Source organism: Corapipo altera, unplaced genomic scaffold (assembly GCF_003945725.1).
Source record: "Corapipo altera isolate COAL_440 unplaced genomic scaffold, ASM394572v1 59, whole genome shotgun sequence".
NCBI lineage: Eukaryota > Metazoa > Chordata > Aves > Passeriformes > Pipridae > Corapipo > Corapipo altera.
In genome coordinates, this window is record NW_020884917.1 from 1662458 (window position 1) to 1678784 (window position 16327).

At 35.8% G+C, this 16327-nt stretch overlaps 1 protein-coding gene and 1 long non-coding RNA gene across 4 annotated transcripts in view; one reads left to right on the plus strand and one right to left on the minus strand.

Moving 5' to 3' along the window:
- The window catches only part of CNTNAP2 (contactin associated protein like 2), a 1017942-nt gene that overhangs the window by 236520 nt on the left and 765095 nt on the right, over window positions 1–16327 (minus strand). The gene's annotated exons all lie outside the window — the stretch shown is intronic.
- LOC113953113 lies at window positions 2902–8571 on the plus strand. The gene is made up of 3 exons (XR_003529744.1): window positions 2902–2990; window positions 5887–6015; window positions 8391–8571. It is a non-coding gene; the product is annotated as an uncharacterized LOC113953113 (long non-coding RNA).

A 16327-nucleotide genomic window follows, 5' to 3' on the forward strand; every position in this document is an offset into this window, starting at 1 on the left:
AAGTGAACTGCAAAATTTTACCAATGGCTGCACATTTCCTAGACAGAATTAGGTAGCTAATAATATAGTAGATTTCCTCCTTCAGCTCCTTAACCTTTACAAGGTTGTTGAATTTTGAATTCAACAAGACTTGCCAATGAATAGGGTAACCTATTTCTTAACTGTGAACTCGGACTTTAACTATTCCACAGAAACTTGACTGGGATCAGCAGAAAATGTACTAACTTTTATACTGCACTTAATTTTTCAAGCAGATATGTAATGCAATCAAGTTTCTCCTGCTAGACATTTTGTCTATGTTCACCTGTGCTCATCTGAATAAATATATATTAGATATTAAAATAATTAAATAAATTAATAAGGACATTATTGTATGATATATAATAAGTGTGTATGTCTTTTTAGAGTGGAGTGTTAACATGTTACATATGAAAGAGCAATAATGCAGATATCTTCTGTGAAGAATACATTTAAAATTAATTTGTAATTTTGAGAAAATAGTTACATGCACAGTTGGTGAATGCAAAAGCATTCAGATCATATAAAGATAACAATTTAATTATATAATGATATAATATAGTATATAAGTATAAAGTATAATTATATAATAATTATATTAATTTCTAATTAATTGAAACAGGCATTAAAATTAATTATTTTCCATTTAAAGTAAGAGCTCAGTGCTAAGCTCCTAAGTATAGATTTAGAAAAACAAATGACATCATAGGGTTTTAAAAAATGAGAAATAATCAAGTTTGCACTTCCTTACTGCCAGCGCTTTGTAGTATTTCACTTGCATGCTGATTCAGAAATGAAGATCCTGAAAAACTTAGGGATGGTTAGAATGACAGTTTTTGCCTGGAAGTCATCTTTTTAAACAATAGTCTTGAGAGTGCTTCTGTGACACGAAAATAAACACAAGCACTTTGAAAACTCACCATAAATTATGTATGTGTCTCAGATAGGTGTTAAGCAGTCAACCAATTCGTTTAATTGAAAAACAAACAAAAGCTAGTGAATGCCATTTAAAAAGTTCCTGCTTAATATAAAAATAAGTGATGTTAATGGGAGTAAATATGCTCATAGCATAGCAACTGAGGCTAATTTTCCTCAACATCTCTCTCTACTGACAGATCTCTTTGGTTTTTGATACTAGCTCAGGTTTTCAAGCTGAGAAAGGTAACTTTCTAAAATTGGCATTTTGGTCCCCAGAAAACCTTAACTGTGGTTCCTGATTTGCTATGTGTTTTGCTTCTTATGAATTATCCACAATTGCTCCTGCTCCTTGGTCTATCTTTAAAAATATGCTACTATAAATCAGTACTTAGCCATGTAATGAACAGCCATCTGTGAATTTCTGTAAAGTACATACAGGATAAGCTAAAAAACACAATTTGGTCAAAAAGTCACTCCAGATTAAAAATATTTTTTTCCTTCTGCAATGGTAAATTATTCAGATTTGGTTTTATGTTTAAAGTTTCAGAATAGAAGTTTTTCAGCATAAATTTTATCTCCTAAGTTGACAGAATATGAACTCACAGTAGCACCAAAACCAGATTTAAGTATTAATTTTGCTAGCAAAATGGACTGTGCTTCATAGATGTAACATCACTTGGCCCTATAAATTCACAAATCTGTGTGACACCTCTCAGTTGTAAGAACCCACTATTTAATGACATGTAATGAACATATTGGTGTTCAACATGGAAGGTCTTGCTACAGTTACAGAGTCTCTGAAAACATTAAAAATTGACTTATTTATTTTCACCCAAACTACTGTATCGTCACACCACTCAAACCTTTTGGGAACCATCTGTGACTCCCTTCCTACTAAATCATGTTCCTAAATTTTCTGGGAAAACATGAGCTAGCTCAGTCTTAAGACATGCCAGAGACTTTCCATGTTGTGTAACTGTGTAGGCAATAATTCTCCAGATACTCAAGAGATATGTTGGATCTGTGAGCAGAGATTCAGCTCTTTTGTTTCTGCATAGGTCTTTCAGCCACACACTGTGAGTTAGTTCATGCTGACAGTTGGTATTGTTACAATAGTGGAATCTTCTGAATGACCAGTTCCTAGATTTCATTTTATTAATTAAAAAAACCTTATACGTTACTACCAATAATATAAACATTAGTGAGTATAGGTATGGGTATTAGTTGGCCTCACCAAGGGCAAGATCATTTTCAAGGGCATGTAGTGACAGAACAAGGGAGAATGTGTTTAAATTGAAAGAGAGTAGGTTTAGACCAGATATTAGGAAAAAATTCTTTTCTCTGAGGGTGATGGGTCATTGTAACACATTGCCCAGGGAAGCTGTGGATGCCCCATCCCTGGAGGTGTGTCAGGCCAGGTTAGGTAGGGCTCTGAGCAACCTGGCCTAGTTGAAAGTGTCCCTGCCCGTGGCATGGAAGTGGACTAAATGATCTTCAAGGTCACATTCCAACTCAAACCATTAAATGATTCTATAATTTGATAATATAACAGTTGTTTGTACAAATAATTTATTTTCTTAATACCATCTCCATCTGGCCTAAACAACGTAACTTTTGGGGTGGAGCATTTGGAACTTGTTAATGAAATTTACATTGTCCTCAACTCAAGATTGGATTGCTGCAATAAAATTGACAGGAATAAACCCTTCAATTAGTTTGTAAACTGAAGCCAATGCTCAGTGCAACACCCATTTACTAATTAGCATTTCATAATGTGCAGTGCTTGAAGATTTACGCTGACTTGAGCTGAGGGTAATTAAAATATAAGTACATAGGGCAACAATAGTAAACCAGTTGTTTATGCACTTAAGTCAGCATATTGTATTTTCCTCTAATTGATTCAATTAATCTTCAGCATTGCTTCTTCTTCTAATGTTGAGTTGGGAAAACTCATCTTTTCCCTACAGCAGGACAGCTCATCTCTGGCTCAACCTCCCCTCAAATACTAGATGAAAGTCAAAACTAAGTGGAAGCACTGCATTAGGAAGCAGGAGGTAAATAGCTCATCAGTCACAAACGTGTGCCTTGAGTGCATGACCCTCAGTAGTAAGTGTTTGGGAAATATGACACAAAAAAGGTTTGTCCTGACAGTCACTAAGTATGAAGTTGCTTGAGAGTTACCTACATGAACATAGTCCCTACACTGGCTTTACATTTACCTTGCTGTGTTAAAGGCAGTGTTATCTGTTGACTCGGTATATAGAAAATTACCCAGTAGTCTGAAGCCTCAACTCACAATTCTTTGTCGGGAGGGGAGAGAGTGTGTGTGTGCAGACTCTGAGAATTCTAGATTCATAGAACATACAAGCAATCCTTGTAGTGAGCAGCTGAAGATAGAATATGTTGTTACAATACAATTGTTAAAAAAGATCAGTTGCAAAAGAGAAGACTTCAGGAAAATCTATTATAAACTGGTTGTGATATTATACAACGGAAGGAATTCAACTTGGGTTCCATAAAGGTCTAGAACCCTACCTCAAGCATCCAGAAATTATGGCAAGAAATTGATTAATTTCAGGAAAATTAGGATTGCTCCTGGGTGTACAGTACCGTGGACCAGTCTCTTATCTAATTGTTGGGATGCAGTAAGGCTACTACCAGGATATAGCTTTCTGCTTCACTTAATTCAAAAGGCATTAAATGTGTGCTACAGAATGGTTTCATGATGTTAATCAGCATGTAGGAACTTCACTTTGAAAGTACATGTGTGATCAGTACTATACTTGTACAGGTGCATCTGATGTCTTAGGCAGTTGTCCTTTTAACTGAAATGAGATTAATGATGCTTTTGAAGTACATCAGGTCAACTAACATGAAAGCTACCTAATGAGGAACATACAATGTGCCTTCATTAAAAGCACAACTTTGCTGGTACAGTGTCACTAGATGAATGCAGTTTTGAGAAGAATCTCCATGGGACAGTTGTACAACCCTATTTCATACCATGTAAGCAATTTAGGACCAGACACATCAGCAATGAACTCCAGCTGTTTTGCAATATTCCCGCAGCACAAAGAGGCCATAAAACCAATTTAACTAGTCTGTTAAGTCAGGTTCATGGCTGCTTTGTGCCAACATGCTAGCACAAAGCTGCCGAATTGTACTGGTGAACTTGTCCTGCATTCTGTTTTCAAAATGATAGAAAACCTTAAATAGTCTCACCTGAAGTGGTATATTATCACATATGCCAATATAACAACCCAACTGGAAATCTTGTTGCAAAGTGGAAACACAAATAAAAGGAAATCATAGAATCATAGAATCATAGAATCATAGAATAGATTGGGTTGGAAAAGACCTCCAAGATCATCAAGTCCAACCCCTGATCCAACTCCAATTACTATATCATGGCACTAAGGGCCACTCATTCAGTAAAAAGAATGAAAATACCTTAAAAAAATGGGGTTCATTCTCTGTTTCAAGTTAAGCTACCATTGGTGTTCAACAAGAGAGAGAACATTCCCACCTGCCACAAAGGCACGTAGAGCCAGTAGCAGTTAAGACAGGCTTTCTCCGTTCCACCAGAAAGCATTTACTGAAGCTATTAGAATTCAAGAAGGCTCTGCTGGGCACTGAGTTTTAATCCTACTCATTTAAAAAGTATACAGCAGGCTCTCTTGAAAACACAGGTACTTCAACACTGTCAGAGATATTTCCTGAAGTCTACTTTTTTCCCAAAAGAATATGAAAAATGTTGTTTCATTGACCGAGAAAACTTTATGTCTCTACTATTACAATATATGGAGGCCTGTATTGCAACTGCAACAATAAGCCACTAAAATAATAATTTCTTCAATTGTTTCTAGAAAAAAGTATAATAATAATGTCAGATAACTGCAAATATTCTTTTACACTGATGTAATTCAATCTCTTTCCCTTAACACACACCTAGGCTAAAATGGTCTATTTTCAAGAGGTTAATTATACTGTTTCCAATCCCTTCAAAGCTACTGACAAAAGTAGTGTGTTTACTGGGGTCTTATAGACCTGCTGAAAGCTTAGCACTTCTCACAAGATGGATTTAAAGATACACACTTAGTACAAACAATTCTTTAGTATGCAGTAGCTTTCAGGAGAAAATAGTTGTATATATCTATGTAACTATAAACCTGCGTTCCACCAAACAAATACTGTTCTTAGTTACACTCATATGATTTCCAGGCCAAAAAAGCTTAGAGAGTTCTCATGGATTTGACTTTTTATAGTTCACTTTTTTCCTGACTCTCCTCCCACTTATCCTAAGTAAATGACCTGTTAGTAGAGAGGTAACATCTGCTGTTTTTCCTAGTTGCCTAGATCTCATGGGGAACTGCAGTCAGTAGCAGTACTGTAGCAACATTAGTCTATCTCCATATGTGTAGGTAAATCTAGCTCCAGAGAAATGACAGAAAGAAAAGACGTCCTTCATCTTTAAAACAATGAGACTGGTCACACATGATGCTAGATTTAGGTAAACCACAAATTGTAGTCTCTGACTTGGATGATACAAACTTTCATATTGAAATAAATACATACAGTGACATTTCAAATGCCATGTGTTGAAAGAATGTGGTTGGTTTCTGTATTTTATAGAATTGATATTTTATATAGTCAATATTTAATGGACAATATATGCTCATGAGTAACTCTTACTAAGCTCCTTGTGGTGTTATTAGGAAACTACAAGCCTTTTGATGGTACAACGTAAAATTAAACTGCCTTCATATCTCATCCTTCTAATATTTTTCTGCCTAATTGGCAGAGATACAGGGAACACACAGCTTGACTTGGAAACTAAACTGGCCACTAATTAATCCAGTTTGTAGTGCAGAAAATACTGTTTTGTGACAGTGTTTCAAAGTTTAAAGATTTTATTTACTGTGGATCCTAAGTAAAGCATACTTTTCCCAGGAAAAAGACCTCAGTTGGATACACTACCTCAGAGCTCAGGTTTTATAAATGTTGATAACCATAGGAGGACATAACCTATATAGAAACTTGGCCAGCCACAGACAAAAGGTCTGTGGTCTCTAGGTGAATGTGAGTACAGACATCTAAACTGGATCTCATTTTCAGTTACAAAAAATGGGTACATAAAATGAATTTTTCACCATGTTGAAATTAAAAACATGGTTATTTTATATTAATGAGGTAAAGATGCCTGTCCCCTATGCTATATTTAACCCACCTATTTATTGACTGAGTAAACTTATGGCTTATGAGGCTGAAAGGCTGCAAGACATGCAACAACTTTATATTCCATTCACTAGTGCTGTGTGAGAAACTGGGAAAAAATCTGCTAGGACCCTTAAATCTAAATATTTATCTCATCAGTTGGATAAATTTTTCAACAAAGCCACACAGTCTTAACTTAGATAAGGGAAGCCTTTGGGTAACTATGCTTAAAAATGTACAAATCCAAAGAGAATCAACCCCCCTAAACTTCACAGACACAATCAACACTCTTCCAATGGTGGAACGATTAAAACTCTCCTCTAGTGACCAATTTTGAAATACAAAAAATTACAAAGTTGCAGAAATTGAAGTATTAGGTTATTCTCAACTCTTGCCAAACGAAACTCCCCCTTTCTCTCTCAATCACACACACACAACATATTTTGATATTATATATACCCTCCTGTCATTTAGATTCTCCCTAAACTGACCTAAACCAGTTTCACAACAGGTTAAATTTGCATTATTACTTGAATTAATAGATATCTACTTCCCTCTTGCTTCCTCTACAGTTTAAAATCTTGACTTCTCATTTCTCTGCTTCCCGTGATACTTCAAAAGGCTATCCTTCTTAACATTTGTTTTATGTATGCTTCTATAATTTATATGATTTATATTGTTATGAATATTTTATTTAAGAGATGAGACACACATTTTTTAATGTGTGGTGGTTAAATGAAGAACATTTTGGAATTATGTTTAGGGTTGTGTATCTCAAGACACAAGTGCATAAAGGGCAGTTAACCCTATCTTTTAAATAAAATCAGGAATGACAAAATATAAACTTGACAAATTACGCAAACTTAACCTTGAGGTGAAAAAATTCATTGGAAAGTCTTTATGCAGTAACCTTTCAAGAACTCTACCAACATTGAGTTTCCTCAGTATTTAAAATGGATGCTTCGTCATAATGGAATGATGGAACCATTTTAGTCAGCCATTAAATCTGTAGTCATTCAGGCTTTTATTTTATATCTCAAGATGATTCCTAGTTCTAAGTCGAACGAAGCCTTTTGAAATATTTTAAAATACAAGATGTTTTATAAAAAAAAAATCCCCAGTTTTCTAAAACACAAAGATAAAAATTTTGCGTTTGACTAAAGGATAACAGTTGTGACAGCTTTAAGTATTAGTAAGTAAATGAGTCTATTGGTAAAAGAAATGCCTGGTCCTGAAGGCTAAAGGCCTAGACTTAAGATGTGGTTACACTTCCTGCATTCTCTTGTTTGAATTACTTGGCCCAGACTTTTATAAATAATTATATATGTCACTCCTTTACAGTCACTTCTGGGTATTGAACCAATGAGAATAAGGCCACTAAACACTTTTGACAATCTAGGCCCTAGATTTCTCTGCCCCAGTTTCTCCAATTGTAAGAATGTGCATTAGCTAATTATGGTAGCATGCTTTGTTGCTGTAACAAATAGTAGTCAAATAAATATGTAACACATGTAGGAGACAAGAATTTTGAAAAACCTATAGAAGGATAAATGGAAATAAAATATATTTTTGTTATTAAATTGAGACTGATTTAAAGATGTAGAAATCACAACACTGAAATCAAGAGACCTGCCCAAGGAAAGACACAACTATTGAGCTTTTTGCCTTACTACAGAATTTTATTATGTCAAGCAAGCTGTGAAGAATCAAGTAAGCCATCACAAAGCTGACCATGATCATGAGCCTGAGGTAGATAAAGAACATTTTATACTAGGTGAGCTGAATTACGACAAAACTCTTGTGCAAGTTCAGATTAACTTTGACTGATGTAGCCTATCCTCATCTCTAATGAACACAAAATTCTGGTCAGTGATAAATTATCTGGCTTAATGTTACAGACGTGTTTTAGGATGACACCTTTTTGTACTGAAGATAAGATCAAGAGATTGTCAGTCTTCTAAAACATAAAGATAAAACTTTCCATTTGACTGAAGGATAACAACTGTTACTCAGCTTTAAGCATTAGTAAGTGAATGAGTCTACAGAAGGAAAAGAGGGTTAATTAATCTGTAGATTGGTATTTCAGCTACAAGGAATTACTTCCCTGAAGTTCTTTTCCTGATAAAACAAGTGAAAACAGGATTGGAGACAGTGAATGAATATAGCTTTGTAGGGAGATAAAGAGTTAGTCTGAATTTCTTTTTAGCCATGGATTGATTTTAAGCTTTTTGTGCTTTCAGCCTAATCCTCCAAGAATGTAATAAATTGTTACTTGAGGTCAGCATGAAGGTGAAAGTAGCAGTTGAGTCTGCAGGATTATCAAACCTCTGCTGTTAGACTCCCCTTTTTATATTCTCAAATATAATTCACAACTTCTTTTAAACTGACATTAAGCAGTGTAAAAATGGATCATAACACTCTGTGGCCATCAATATAAAGAAATAAAAATAAAGGTCAGTATATCAGCAGGAAAAGTATGGCAAGTATTCTGTTTGCTCAGTTGATAACAACTACTAACCTAGTCTATCCCAGTATGCATGGCTTCATAAGTGGTAGAAATCTGCTTGCTAAACTCACAGGAATTACAGAATTTCCAAATTAGTTACGTCATAATTGCTTGGCTAAGCTTATCTCCTTCTATGACAGGGTGACCTGCTTAGTGAATGAGGAAAAAGCTGTGGATGTTGTCTACCTGGAACTTAGTAAAGCTTTTGACATTCTTTCCCACAGCATTCTCCTGGATAAACCATCTGCTCACAGCCTGGATGGGTGTACTGCTTCCTAGGTAAAAAACTGGCTAAATGGCCAAGCCCAGAGAGTGGTAATGGATGGAGTTAATCCAATTGGCAGCTGGTCACAAATGGTGTGCCCCAGGGCCCAGTATTGGGGCTGTTTCTGTTTAGTATCTTTATCCATGATCTGGACAAGGGAAAGTTTCCTCAGGAAGTTTGCTGGTGACACCAAGTTGGGCAGGGGTATTGATCTGCTGGAGGGTAGGAAGGGTCTACAAAGGGATCTGGATAGGCTGGATTGATGGACTGAGGCCAATGGCATGAGGTTCAACAAGGAAAAGTTCTGGATCTTGGACTTAGGAAAGAATCATTGCCCATGCAATGCTACAGGCTTGGGGAAGAATGGCTGGAAAGCTGCCTGGAGTAAAAGGACCTGGGGGGTCTGGTTGACAGCTGACTCAACATGAGCCAGTAGTGTGCCCAGGTGACCAAGAAGGCCAATGGAATCCTGGCCTGTATCAGAAATAGTGTGGCCAGCAGGACCTGGGTAGTGATTGGCCCCCTGTACTTGGCAGTGGTGGGACTGCACCTTGAGTACTGTGTCCAGTTTTGGGTCCCTCACTACATGAAAGACATTGAGATGGTGGACCATGTTCAGAGGAGGTCAACTAAGCTGCTGAAGGGTCTGGAGAACAAGTCTGATGAGGAGAGGCTGTGGCAGCTGGGGTTGTTTAGCCTGGAGAAAAAGAGGCTCAGAGGGGACCTTATCACTCGCTATAACTACCTGAAATGAGGTCGTAGTGAGGCGGGGATTGGTCACTTCTCCCAGGTAACAAGTGATGGGACAAGATAAAATGGTCTGAAGCTGTGTCAGGGGACGTTTATATTGGATATTAGGGAATTTCTTCACTGAAAGTATTCCAAGCACTGGAACAGACTGCCCAGGGAAGTGGTTTAGTCACCAGGTCTGGGTGTGTTCAAAAGACACAAAATGTGGTGCATAGGGAGATGGCTTAGCGGTAGACTTGGCAATGCCAAGTTAATGTTTTGGCTCTATGATCTTAAAGGTCTTTTCCAACCTAAATGATTCTATGATTTTATTCTATAATGCAAATATCAAGAAGGAAATGTCTGCTACAAATCACTAAATATAGTTTAGAACAGTAATAATCCCTTTAAAAAACTATCATTACTGCATTTAATGACTGGCTCACTGGAACATTATGGACTTTCAACATCATATTGGTTCATTAGCTGTCAAATCAACCATTAGTGCTGGCACTGACCAACAGTATAATAATCTTTGGTTATCCTTTCTACATTATCCCAATAGAAGCCATTACTATAAGGAAATTGGTATCATAAGTTGGAAATATATATTTAAAGTATATACTTAAAGTATATATTAAAGTTTAAACAAATATTTTGCTCATAACACAGACACCTAATAAATATATCAGGTCTCTATTGCATTCCAGCAAGGGTAATTTGCAGCTGTCTAAAGACATTCTTTGTTTTCACAGAGGTAACAGGGTAATGAAACTTGCTGTGATCAGCAGAAAGCTCAGTGAAAGCTACAAAACCTTTTTAGGCTCCACAAATGCTGATCCCCCTATCCTACCAGGAACCTCATCTTGCCATAGTTACACTGTTATTAGTATTCAAGACAGCAAATTTAGAGTTAAGTCTGCTCTATAGCAGTATAAACTTTGGGTTGTACAATGAGAACAACGAAAATAGCAATAGGAGTTATAAATATGTATAGAATAAAACCTAAGTATCATACTAATTATAAACAAATTGAAATCACCCCTGTAAAATTTTACCTAAGCAACTGAAAGTCTAATAATTTTTTGTTTCAAATAAGTATTTTTATTAATGAATAAAACATACTATTCTTTTAATCAATATTAAATAATAATAGAAAAAGGACTAGGAATGTTGTCTTTTACTTAGGATAACAAATTTTTCCATGGTAGCTTTCAGGAGAATGAAATAAGTTTTCAACCTACACAGTTAGATCAATAGGAATGTATCACTAAATAAAAATTGTCAAATTATGTGTTTAGAAATCAACAAGCAAACAAAGAAACCCATTAATAATAAAGAGGTGAGAAATGCTAGTATGCAAAGCCATGGAGCTATAGGTTTGAATGCATGGAAAATCAGAATCAGACTCAAAAGAAATTACAAACTTGTGACTGAGCAGTAAACCTCTAAACCAGGAGAATGCTCAGAGGAGATGGGCAAAAACTTCTAGAATTTTTCAATGATTATGTAAATAAAGCAGAACTAAAGTCATAGGTGTCAGAATTTTTCCCCTCACTGAAAAAATTCTTGATGATCTCAGCACTAGTGAACTTTATTATAGAAAGAAAACACCTGATTAAAAAAATAAGAGCTGTTGAGTAACTTCTTCTAATGAAAATGTAAGAAAAGGACATCACTTGGTATAAAGTGCTATTTATAGCTTCGTTGCAGTCTCTCCGTATAGAGAACTAAAAAATGGGAAGTAGAACTAAAAAGTGGGGAGTTTGATAAGAGTAAAAATAGGAGTATAAACACTGGAGGAATAGTGTTGCTATAATTACACCCCTGAGGATAGGGGACAGGAGATGGAAAAATTGTTATTAAAAAAAATGGGCACAAGAGCAAATGAAAGGTGGTTGTTTCATTACATCCATAACCTCTATTAATTAATTGTTCTTATCACTTCAGAAGCAGGACCTCAAGAAGTTACACGCAATAATGATACCAATGTAATTATCTCAGAGTTGTCAGAAGTAGTAAAGTGAACACAATCACCTTATCTTGAATTTATATGCACAAATTTATTATCTAAGGCTGTAGGTTTTCTGTGCTTCACACGTAAAATTCAGCGTGACTTGAGTTTTGCATCATAACACAGTCTCTCCAACAGTTTCTTTGCTATTCTCAAGCCTCTTGACGTTTGTCTGTTGTGTGGTTTGCTGGGCACAACCTAGTACAACAGAGAAATGCCTTAGTGACTTCACCCAAAAGACAGACAGTAAACTTCCTAAGGGCTTTTTGCAGCTTGGTAAATGTCAGAGCTCATTGAGTTGTCTCAGGTGGGAAGAGACAAAAGCTATAGAAAAGGTCAGACTGCTATGATCCTGGTTATTCTGCCAATAACAGTAAAAAAATAATTAAAAAAATTTTTCTTTCTTTCTTTCTTTTCTTCCTTCCTTCTCTTTCCTTCCTTCTTTCCTTCTCTTTCTTTCTCTTTCCTTCTTTCTTTCCCTCTTTCTTTTTTTTTTTTTGGTATATTACAAATTAGCTTATTCTTTAACATAAACCATTCTTATTTTCCTAGCATACCACTGCAGACAGTTTCAGAATTCTAAATTAATTTCTGACTGATCTTTACTAGAAGATTTACAACTTGCAAAACCGTGTGATCTGAAGCCTGATTTATAGCTCACTGACACATAGCAAATAGAGAGTATTAGGACAGCTATTTGAACATGAAAGCACAGTGCAAGAGAAGCCTCTTCAGACACAAATACAGAAGTTAGAACAGACAATATGCTCAACCATACAAAAAGTCTGCCATTATGTAGCACTCCAGAGATTAAAGCAGATAAAAAGGTGACCCTTCTTAAAACATTACTTATTGCAATAATGTACAAATTGAGGATAAACATTATGCCATTTGGCCCAGGACAAAAAAACTCTAAAATAAAATAACTGTTTCAAAGTTCACGGCTTCAGTGACTACAACCTAAATACTCAACCTCTAAAACGAACTACTTCCCCAAACCAAGGAAGTAGAGAACACTGTATCTAACTGAAAGAGAAATACAAATAAATGTAAAATAATCTTTACTCAAATGGCAGATGGTTTCAACCAAGGAGATTACATCTACCATGGATGAAAATTAACTGGCTGCAAACTAAGTAAAATGTGAGAGGTGTAGTCTGGGGAGGATTTTTGCAGTCCAGAAAAAAATGACTTTGAGAATTACAATTCAAGTTTAAAGTACACAGTTATCTTTATATTAATGTATGTGTATTTTATATATTCATTTTGTATTAAATTATGAAGAAGGAAAAAGAATAGTCATCCTACAAATATTCTAAAGGTACTTTTATATACACATATAAGAATTACTCTGAAATTTAAGTGATTATTCAAAAACACTCTCCCAATGGAAGTATTCTTCCAAAACACTATAAATAAATTATTGATTTCTTTTTTAATGTCTGCAACAGTGACAGCACCTCTGGGATAATGTATTTAAGATGGACGAAAAATTACTCTGCAGAAACAATTGAAGCCAGAGAAAAGAGGCATGAGAATAAGTGAGAGAAACAACTCTGGAGACACCAAAGTCAGTGAAGAATGAGAGAGAGTAGGTGCTCCCTGTGCCACATCAGAGATTATCCTGCAGCTTGAAGTGCAGACCATGGTGAGGTAGGGTGTCTCCCTGCAGCCCATGGAGGTCCATGGTGGAGCAGATGTCCACCTGCAGCCCACGGAGGACCCTGCGCTAAAGTCGGTGGATGCCTAAAGGAGGCTGTGACCTGGTGAGAAGCCCACACTGGAGTAGGCTCCTGGCAGGACCTGTGGACCCTGGAGAGACAAGTCCATGCAGAAACAGGTTTGCTGTCAGGACTTGTGACCCCATGAGGGACCCATGTTGGAGCAGTTTGTTCCTGAAGGATAACGAACTATTATATAACTATTTTTTATTCACTGCCCAATTTTAAGTGACTATGACTGTACAGAATGTTTGGTTAACTAAAAGCTTTTTTGCATCAGTCTTCTAAAAAAAAAAAAAAGAAAGCAACAACACCTTCCCCCTCAAAAAAACCAAACCAGCACTGTCATCCTTACTTGTCTACATTGTTCTGCTTCTGTCTGTATCAAGGTATCAGGCCTTGGTACACGGCACCTAACTTCAAACCAGGTGTTTAAGCATATCTTATTTTAAAGTACTTAATTCTGGGACATAAAGTTAAGCAAAGGCTTAGGAAAATGAAGCTTTATTTTCATCCATTCCACAACATTTCATTTTAGAGGAGGCTTTTCTATGTGAAGTTCTTACTGGACATAGGGCATACTCCATATTTACTGGAGTGAAGTAATATATCAATAGTCAAAATGTATGTTGCCACTAAGTTAAAGAAATAAAAAAATGATAGCACTTTTTAAATTTCCTCCTTCATGTAAGTTCTTAACACTTCTCATTAGTGATGCATTAAGTATTTTTTGCGCTCACACACACAACACCTCAGAATTACTGTTTAAGGCCACATTTGAAAACTCTAGTTATGCCTCTTATGCTACTGCAGCACAGAAGAAAAGATAAAAATTAAGGAAAACAATAATTATTCCCTATTAATCTACAAGGAAACAGTTGAAGACAACAGTATTACCATATGATTGGGAAAATAATTATCAGCTCTAAAGATAAGTCAGGAAGTTACCTAGGATTGCAGCATTAAAATTTTACTTGCTCTTCAGGAGATCTCCTACCCGGAAGCATAAACCTCATTGAGTTAGTGTTTGCTTTTAGTAAAAAACAAACAAACAACCACTAAAGTAAAAAAAAAAAAAAATTAAAAGTAAATAAAATAATAAAGTAAGCAAACAACATACCCATTGAGAGAGATGGAAAAATAAGACTCCAGAACTTGTAGCTCCGAACGACTTTTCATGCATTGTTTGTTTCTTACTTTATAAGGTGTTAACCTCTAAGTACAATAGTGACCTTAAAATGCTTAATCTGGGTCATCAGCTGTTATGAGTTCATGAAATTCTTACCATCTTCTTAGATCCTGAATCCCATACTACTTCTGTTATTTTCTCTCCTCTCAGAGACAGAGATAGGGGCTCAACTTAAAACCTTTTGACAAACACTGAAAGGGAGATTTACTGTCCCCTCAATTCATATAGCTTATCTTTTGGGACCTTTCTGAGATGCTCTGTACCAATGATTTTATCATTTCCTGCAAAGATCTCTGCCTTTGTGCTCTGCCAGTGATCTAAGGTTCGTGCAGCAAGCACTCAATTCTCTGCCACTCAGGAAAATTAGATAATCTGCTGATTGGATAGTCCACTTGATCCACAAACTGTGTCATAATACTTAAGCGAAGACAGCAGTCCTTTCTTACAATTGTTGACTGCTTTGTCTCCTTTAACTTTCATGAAGTTTTGATTGACAGTCTCTGCTCAGATAGGCAACGATGTGAACTCAATAAGGAGTGGAAAATTCAATGGCAGTTCAAATGAAACCTCCAACTTGTTTGCTACTACTTACTTCAAAAAAAGGTTTTTGTAGATGACATGTCTTAGAAGCAAAGTGAATCACATACCAACACACTTTCTTTTCTCTGGACAATCTCAGGTATCTTGATGTTTATCACTAATAGAGCAGCATCTGAGTACACCCCCTTGATCAAAAATTGCTTATGTAAAAATTAAAAAGAAAGAAAATTCTGCTGGCACTCGTAAAATCACATTCAAACAACAAAGACGACACAGCTCGAGACTGCTCCTGTTTAATATTTGAGAGATTATAAATTATTCAAAACATCTATTTTTTTCTGAAGATCTGTCCTTCAAGTTTCTTTTTTAAATCTATTTTTAATGGAGATTAATTCCTTTATTTCTTGCCATTTTTTTCTGATTATGTCCTGAAATTCTGATTTTATCTGGCAAGGTATCAAGAGCTTGATCATTAAAACCCTCACTAAGCAAAAGTCAGTGAGTGGTCACATAGCAATAACTTTATTTTTGGGTACCATTGCTTTGGATTTTCAGAGAACTGAATCACATAACAATGTAGGATGGAATGGAGGAACCTTGGAATGACTGCTTGTCCAACTCTTCACTCAAATCAGGGACAATTTTAATTAGTTCTCATAATTGTTATTAATGTGCCCAGCTTTTTCTAAAGAAACATGAGATCCAGAACTGATTTTTGTTGTCCAAACCTGGGCAATATATTTTCAATTATTTAATATAACTTTAAATAAAAGCATTTCTGTTTCACCCGTAGTATACAGCATTAATATATACACACTGAAAGACCAAGCAGATGCAAAATTGAAGCAGATTAAACTAAAAAAGAAAGCTTTTAGTTTTGTAAAAAGGTAGAGAATATATTCAAAAGCCTATCAAGTTGATATGTATATTCTGGCAGCAACGATGTAGACAAGACAACTTTTAATCTTATCTCCACTGTTTTGCCAACAAGAAAACCTCTATAATTCAGATGCCACCTGAGGCATAACAAATTTTACAACAGACTAAGTATATAAAAATATGCCTGTTGTGATTGTACCATATCAGTAAGATTTCATATGTTTCCAGTTGTTAGATAACAGTCTACCCCTAAAGAATACAGCACATACCATGTTTCCAGCAGCCTGAAAAACCCAGCTGATTCCTACCTTCCATGCAGGACTTGAGGATCCAA